Source organism: Ostrea edulis, chromosome 9, assembly GCF_947568905.1.
Source record: "Ostrea edulis chromosome 9, xbOstEdul1.1, whole genome shotgun sequence".
Classification (NCBI taxonomy): domain Eukaryota; kingdom Metazoa; phylum Mollusca; class Bivalvia; order Ostreida; family Ostreidae; genus Ostrea; species Ostrea edulis.
In genome coordinates, this window is record NC_079172.1 from 21,876,675 (window position 1) to 21,885,332 (window position 8,658).

General features: G+C 38.0%; 1 pseudogene; it reads left to right on the forward strand.

The window, feature by feature from the left end:
* The first annotated feature begins 479 nt into the window (after positions 1 to 479).
* Positions 480 to 7,781, forward strand: LOC130050475 (uncharacterized; annotated as a pseudogene).
* Positions 7,782 to 8,658: the final 877 nt, after the last annotated feature.

The following is an 8,658-nucleotide window of genomic DNA, read 5'->3' on the forward strand; positions in this document are numbered from 1 at the left end:
GCGCATTTCAAAAAATATTGTCTATTCAGTGATGCTGAAGCCGAAATATTGGAAACCCGAGATAACAATAAACTTGTAAGAACTAAAAGGAAAACAGAGTACCAAAGCCTGGAGTCAAATTTGTCTAAGGATCAGAGCTATGCATGAGGGAGATGATCCTGAATTTTGAAATGAATTTCTAAATTTTATCCCAGCAATTAAATACATATCCGTATTTTCAAGCTAGTAACAAAGTACTTAGCTACTGGGCTGTAGAGACCCTCGGGGACTAACAGTCCACCAGCAGAGGCCTCGACCCAGGGGTCGTTATGTAAAACTTATACGGTACCAATTTTGATGCACCAGATGCGCATTTCGACAAATAATATCTCTTTAGTGATGCTGAAGCAGACATATTGGAAATCCGAAATAACAATAAACTTGTAAGAATTAAAAAGAAAATCAGAGTGCCAAACACTGGAGTCAAGAAAAAGTCCAACATGGACAGGTAAAAAATCAGTGCTGGTGAGTTTGGTGTTTTTGAGGTGTTTCAACGATATATATCGATTAAAGACATGTATGGAATTTAAGGAGTTTCAACCAGTGTTTAATTTGTGAATTTACTCATATTTCCCATGGGCACGAATTGTGCTCGTTTGTTAGCTGACCTGTTTCTATATTCATATGAAGCAGACTTTATTCAAAAAACTTATACGCGAGAAGAAAAAATATCTTCCTGTGGCCTTCAATTCGACATTTAGATATATCGACGACGATTTGTCATTATTAATAATAATAACTTTCATTCATATGTCGATTCGATATATCCCCGTGAGCTCGAAATATAAGACGCCACAGAGTCTTCCACTTCTGCTTCATACTTAGATATTTTATTGAAAGTAGACATTAACGGCAAACTGACAACTCAACTGTATGAAAAACGGGATAATTTCAGCTTCTCCGTCGTCACCTTGCCATATTTATGTAGCAATATTCCATGATCACCTGCATATGGTGTTGATATCTCTCAACTGATTCGATGCGCAAGAGCTTGTTCTGCTTATAGTCAGTTATTAAATCGATGCAAGTTACTGACAAACAAGTTGATGATACAGGGGTTTCAACAATCTCGATTGAAGCCAGCATTTCGCAAATTCTATGGTCGTTATAACGATCTAGTTCGTCAATACAACCTACCATTAGGTCAAATGCTGTCTGACATGTTTCATACCGATTGTTAGGCCGTTCTTGGCACACTGATATTTACTACGGATAACTCCTGATTAGGATATAGGGCTCATGGCGGGTGTGACCGGTCGACAGGGGATGCTTACTCCTCCTAGGCACCTGATCCCACCTCTGGTGTGTCCAGGGGTCCGTGATTGCCTATTTTGTATTTGCTTATAGGAGTTATGAGATTGATCACTGTTCGTTATCTTCATTTTTCATTATTGAATTTGGATAATGACTTAAAAATGGAAACTAGAAACAAAGGAAACCGAGTGCTCACAAAACCAAATCAACACAAACCTAAAGGCGACCGACCTTGGATGTTTAACTGCTCAGTTAAAAGTCGTATCAGAAAAATCTGATAACGAAATTACAGTCTTGCGTGCGGAAATTATAACTATAACGAAATTACAGCCCTATGTGGGGAAAATACACACCGCTCGGTGGTAATTAGAATGGACGAAACTGTGTCTCGTATGGATGATGATATAACAGATCTTCGTACCAGATCCATGAGAGATCATATTCCCATCCATAATTACCCTTTCATACCTGGTGAGGATCTCTCTCATACTATGCCCAAGACCATCAAACAATCCCTGGGTGTCGATGTCCAGTTTGTTCGCATACATAGAATCGGGATCCGCCCGCAGCACAATAACAGGCCATTCACCTTCACTGCCAAGTTGCTCGATGGCAATAAAAAAAAGATGAGATTCTTAATGCTCAGAAAGTGGGAAAAAAAACCTCTGCCTTTCTTTATCACTCCTCAACAACCACCATTTCTAAATTCTGCTCGAAATAAACTTTATGATAAAGCGGATTCTCTACGCAAGCAGAATATACATGCAAAGGTTCAAAGAAATCGCATACTTACGCCAAATGGTGTAACCTTCATGGAGGAGATTGCTCTCATTTCTAGTGCGGATGCGTTACAAATCTCCACCGAATAGTCCGAATCGCTGGATGACGTTTTCGCTGCAGCGACAGACCCGGTCCAAAAGGATGGTTCCGAATTTATGTCAATCAGTGCTAAAATTAAAACACGTAAGGATTACTGGATCAGAAAGGTGGGTGACGATAATTTTGAAACGATTTTTTTGTCTTTCACTTGGCTCAGGTATATATTTTGGCTTGCAATTTTTACCTTGTGCTTTTCCATTTATTGTGCTTTATTTTTAATATTCAAGATCCAGTTGCACGAACGTTAGTTAAATTAACTTCGAGTTAAGTTCGTAACTAATAGTTAAATTTTAAACTGTTAGTTAGCTAATATATATTTAAAATTGGGTTGCACGAAAAGTTGTTGACTCCTAATCAATTTACTAATATTTAACAGAGAAAACTCTGTTAAACTTTCGTTAAAACCGTCTGCACGTGCATTTACCTTCCCTACTGAAAAAAAGATGGGCACTAATAAGAGCAGAAGTTGTAACTGGAGCCTCGCAGAGATAAGCGCTCTGACGGATTTTGTAAAGAAAAACGAAAAATTTTTTAAAGGCCAAACATTCCAATTTAATAACAAACGCAAAAACAAAACCCATCCGCAAAATGGCAAGAGCTGACAGAAATCATCAACCCAATGGGTATGTAGAGGAGGACAGTGGAGTAGGTTAAGTTCCAGTGGGGTAATGTGCAGCAGGGGGACAAGAAGAGCTTCAGCGAAGCGAAGAAGTCGTCGAAGATGATAGGTGGAGGCCCCCACCTAAGCCACCGACTGCCGCTGAGGAGAAAATCATCGAAATGATGAAAGACTTCAGTGGCATTGTCGGTGGCTTCGAGTCGTCAATGCTACCCCCTGCAGGTACATATATACGCATTCGTGGCCTATGTATGACTTATTGCAATTAACTCGGAATTCTTGAAAAATAAATCTTATGTTTGAAGCACTGAAATTGCATTTGATATTATTTACAAGTTCATTTCATAAGAATGTTGACAGTCTATATTCTATTTACGTTGTCGTTTGACAAAAAAACGCACGCAAAAGGTCCGAGAAAAATTGAATAGACTCGCACTTGAATCGGAATCTTGAAGTTATTTGTTTCCATGTTCTGTCTTTCTCTGTAAACCCGTTCTTTTCTTTCCTCCCACAAGTTGACAAACAATAAAAAGTCCGCCATTCCTGTTTTAACTGTTAGTTAAATAATTTAATGTACCTCCCGTACGTCAGTTAAATCTGTCTGTTAAATTAGCAATTAATGGAGCGTTAACTGTCAGTTAAATTTCGTGCAACTCGTTTACCTTGTCGTTAACTTTAACGGCGCGTTAACTCAATTTTAACGGCCAGTTAACTTTAACTAACGTTCGTGCAACTGGATCCAGTAGACTAGTGCTTATATTTCTATTTTTCTTTTGTTTGCTGTTTTGTATAGATTGCATATATAGAGTTTTGGGGACAGTTTGGGCATCATGGTTTATCAATGTGGTAAATGTGGGGAGGAGTGTGGCGGGGTGAGGGAAGTAGCACGTGATTCTTGCCAACAGTGGTTCCATCAAAATTGTGAGTCCATCAGTAATTCAGATTTTCAATTTCTGAAAAAGTGTCCCCCTTTTATATACCTGGTCAATTTGCTGTTTGAATTCTGATGGTTCTTTCAATTTTGAATTGACATTACAACAATTAAGCAATGTTCCATCAGACCAAATCAAAACTGCTATCAAATTAGAAACCATTTTCATAAAGTTTTTATCAAAACTCAGGTGTTAGAAAACTCCAAATTTCAAAAGGTGTGTAATTTGGTTTGAAAATACTCCTGGCCAATCTGAAAACATTTCATGCATCAAAAGTTTTGAATATTTGAGGGAGTGGCCAGGAAATTCACAAAATACTGCTCAACCTTACAAAGTCATCACATTTCCTCAGAGACAGGTGATTGAAGAGGGGGTCAAAAATGGCAAAAAACCTATTCAGATTATTGGTAATGTAAACAAAGTTGATCCTGAAAATCCAATCGATATAAAAGTAATCAGAAATGCAAAATACATTTTCGAAAAACAACAAATCATTCTTTACAACAAAACACTGTTGATGACATCCAAATATTAATTTCACAGCTCCAGTCCAATGATTTCATTCAGTCAATTGTGGCAAATAATGACGGCAAACCTCCAAATATCATTTGTTACTCTGGGGAACAAATACATGTACTTCATCTAAAATCTTGCATGTAGAATGGGGCAATTATAGGTATGGATAGGACATTTAATCTAGGGATTGTTTTATATAAAAATCGTAAATTAGGGGGTCTATCCTATTTTCCTGGGACCAGTCTTTCTGCACTGGGGTGGTTCTTATACCAAATATTGTGATATTTGTCAAAAATTAGGTCTTCTTTGTGTTGCCAATTAGACTGCGAAAAAAATAAATCATTTTTGGCACAGATGAGGAAACTGCCGTTATCAATGCCATATTCTTTGTGTTCGGCATTTGCAGGAAAATGCTAAAAAGTCATTTGAAAAATAATGTTCCTGGAAAAAAAAAAACAAGGAACAAAATCATCCATTCACTTATTTCAAAAACAACACTTCTCAGTGCAGAAGACAGGGTTTCTTATTTGTAAAGGGAACAAGAGATTCTGGAAGAATTTTCATGTTGTGGGTCTTATCTCTCTGAAAATCTACTTCCAATTCTGAAAACCAAAGTTTTTGAACCCCGTCAAATGCATAAAAACATTCCTCTTCTTTGGAAAAACAACAATTGTGAAAGCATGAATTCTAAATTCAAAACTATAGGGGAATGGAGGGTATCAAAATTACCACAATTAGTTGAGCTCAATAGTGAAATTCATGACAACCAACATTTGGAGATTGGGGGGCCATTGCATGGCAGAGGGAACTTTGAACTTGCAGAATCTTACAGATATTCATTTGTCATTCCGCTTGGCTTGCTATGACTCTGATAATGACCAACGAGCAACGTGCTAAATTTATCAAATATCAAAATCAGTCTAAACTTCAGATTTCAGGGGACGCTCTTTTGACTATTCCAACCACTAAAGCCCCTTTCACACATTCATGGATAAGACGCCGGATTATCAATCCGTGACAATCCGCCATCACCGTGTACAAACCGTGTGTGCATTCGGCGTCGTCCGGGACAATCCGGCTTAACCAAGCCAAACCGTGAAAAACATTAATCCTGTTTAATTTTTACTTAGGATCGTCCCGAAGAAAATCCTCCGTATTGATCCGTTTACCAACCAAGAGGTCCGTGTACCAGCCGAGAGGTCCGTGTATCAACCGAGGTAACCGTGTAAAGTCCGGGGTCATCCGTGTACGAAACTTTTCTGCTGAAGAACACGGATGTCTACGGTCTGTACACGGATTGTTCCTGGTAACTACACGGACAGACACGATAAACGCAGGGAAGAAAAACCGTGATAATCCGTGTATCTCCGTGAAACAAGCTTGGTTGGACCGGCAGAAACCGTGATCTTCCGTACGCTCCGTGATCATTCCGGCACCGACCGGGATTTCCCCCCAGGACATACGGGTAGTTACCGAGCTTATCCGTATAGAAAACGGCGTTTTCCGTGTCTGTATCGTGATAAGATTACTAGAATTTTGCATCCAGCGTCGACCGGCTCCTAATCCGTGAATGTGTGAAAAGGGCTTCATAAAACTGCTAAAAAACCTGGTCAAATCAACAGTAAGAACAGCAAAAACTTTCACCATTCCAAGAAATCCATGTTCCCAGATGTGTGTTAACGTTTTGTTTTTAATATGGTGACACTTGGATAAGTTAATTTATATAAGTTAATTTACATTTTGAAATAAAATTTCTATGTAAATGTATTTTCTTCTTTGGAAGTAGTTTGGGTGTAGTGCGGTACAGCCGTTTCTCCACCAAGAGGCTCTACATGGGTAGGCTCGCCTGCATTTGGATTACTACAGAATCCCATTTTAGTATTTCTCATCTTGCTTCAATAGTATGATTTACATTATCCAAATGCTACCGTTTAGGCATGCCGTAATATAATTTAACAAAAAAAGTTTTTGTTTTTTTTTAAATACATGTTCATTATCCAAGTGCTACCAAATAGGCATGCCAAAAGATATCTTAATAATTTTTTTCTAAATATATAAGAAAAAAAACCATCCTGTAAAGAACCAACTCCACGTCGTGGGATCTGGAAACATGGTTATGAATTCAAAATATAAAATACAAGATGTGTTTGTGAAACACAAATGCTCCCGATCATGGCCAATTCCAAAGACGGCCAACATCACAAGGACAAATATCATGGTACCAGTAGAAAGATCTTGTCACAAGAAATACTCATGTGCAATATGAAAGCTCTAATGAAAGTTGAAGATAACGAACAGTGATCAATCTCATAATTCCTACAAGCAATACAAAATAGATAGTTAGGCAAACACAGACCCCTGGACACACCAGAGGTGGGATCAGCTGCCTAGGAGGAGTAAGCATCCCCTGTCGACCGCTCACACCCGCCGTGAGCCCGATATCCTGTCCAGGTAAACGGAGTTATCCGCAGTCAAAATCAGTGTGCCAAGAACGGCTTAACAATCGGTATGAAACACGTCAGGCAACATTTGACCCAATGATAGATTGTATTAACGAACTAGATCGTTATAACGACCATAGAATTTGCGAAATGCTGACTTCAATCGAGACTGTTGAAAGCCCTGTATCATCAACTTATTTGTCAGTAGCTTACCTCGATTTAAAAACTTAATTATACACAGAACAAGCGCTTGTATATCGAATCAGTTGAGATATATAAACACCATATACAGGTGATAATGGAATATTGCTACATAAATATTGGAAGTTGACGATGGAGAAGCTGAAATCATCCCGTTTGTCATACAGTTGAGTTGTGAATTTGCCGTTAATGTCTACTTTCAATAAAATATTTTCGTATGAAGCAGAAGTGGACGACTCTGTGGTGTCCTTTATTTCGAGCTCACAGGGATATATCAAATCGACATATGAATGAAAGTTATTATTGTTAATAGACAAAACGTCATCAATATATCGAAATGTCGAATTGAAGGCCACAGCGAGAGATTTTTCTTCTGACGTAGAAGTTTTTTTTAATAAATTCTGCTTCATATGAATATAGAAACAGGTCAGCTAACAAATGAGCACAATTCGTGCCCATGGGGATTCCAACAGTATTCAATAATTCAAACAATATTTACCATTTAGAAGTTATGAACAATGTCAAATGTTTTAAAATAAGTTAAATGCCAAGGTAATAGTCCTTTTCGGGATAACTTTCGCGTATGCGTATAACTACTAATAATTTAAAATTATTAAAGAAGCACCACCCCCTCTCCCTATATATACGCGCGATTTTGTCCATGAACAGTCGTCCACTTCAGTGATATCGGGAAGGAGAGGGGGCGGAAGTTACCGGGAACGACATGTAGAGAACATCCTAGGGTTACAGCCACGAGACTTTGGAAATCCGTGGAATTTTTTCACTCTTTCCAAGAAGTTAAGATGTCCACACATGGTGCAGGCAGAACGGATTACTAGCAACTACCTTCAAGTGTCCCTACAACTGCGACGGGCAGATGAACCAGAAGGTACTTGCTAGAGCACCTGGAGGCGGCATTTTCAGATGTAGCAAGAATAGAGACCACACATCCCACACCTACTCGTTTTTCGACAGAAGTGACATCATGCTGCAGGACATCATGGTATTAAGTCATAGTTAGAAGGAAAAAAAGCAGTCTGACACAATGTGCTAGATTCTCCGGAATGGCCTATGGAACAACGGCAGTAAACTGGTCGAGTTTTACTCGGGAGCTTATTAAAGAGTATTTCTACACGACTTTGCGCTTCAGGAAATTCCAGGGTGTTGTAAAGATTGACGAGTCTCTACGTGACAGAGGGGGTCAAATTTCATAGAGGAAACCCTAATCATGGATTGAAGGTAAATTCAACGTAATTATAACAGTTAATAAATACATATTAAAATAGTGTACATAACCAAATGAAAAATAATGTTTAATAACAATCAGCAAGAAATAAAATTAAAAAGACAAGTCTGTCTCACTAATTGAACATTTGCTTTAAAATGTTATGCGTGAATCTTGGGAAATACATTCTTTACAGACAGAACGCACTGCTAATGCTTACCAGTTAATTTTAACTAAAATGTTCAATAAAGATAATATAATTATCTATAATATATTCACTACATAAATAATCCCCTACAACATGGGCAAGAAATAAAAATAAAACGTGTCAAATCAATTCGTCACATAAATAAGTAACAATGCAGAATTTGTTTTAGAAAAAAATGCATGCAATGTATTTTATCATGAAATAAAACAATCAAAGACAATGTTATAAGTTAAGAAAAGATTGATTTATTTTTATTGATTGGTTGATTGAATATTGTTTAACGTCTCTCTCGAGAATATATCACTCACATGGAGACGTCACCACTGCCGGTGAAGGGCTGCAAT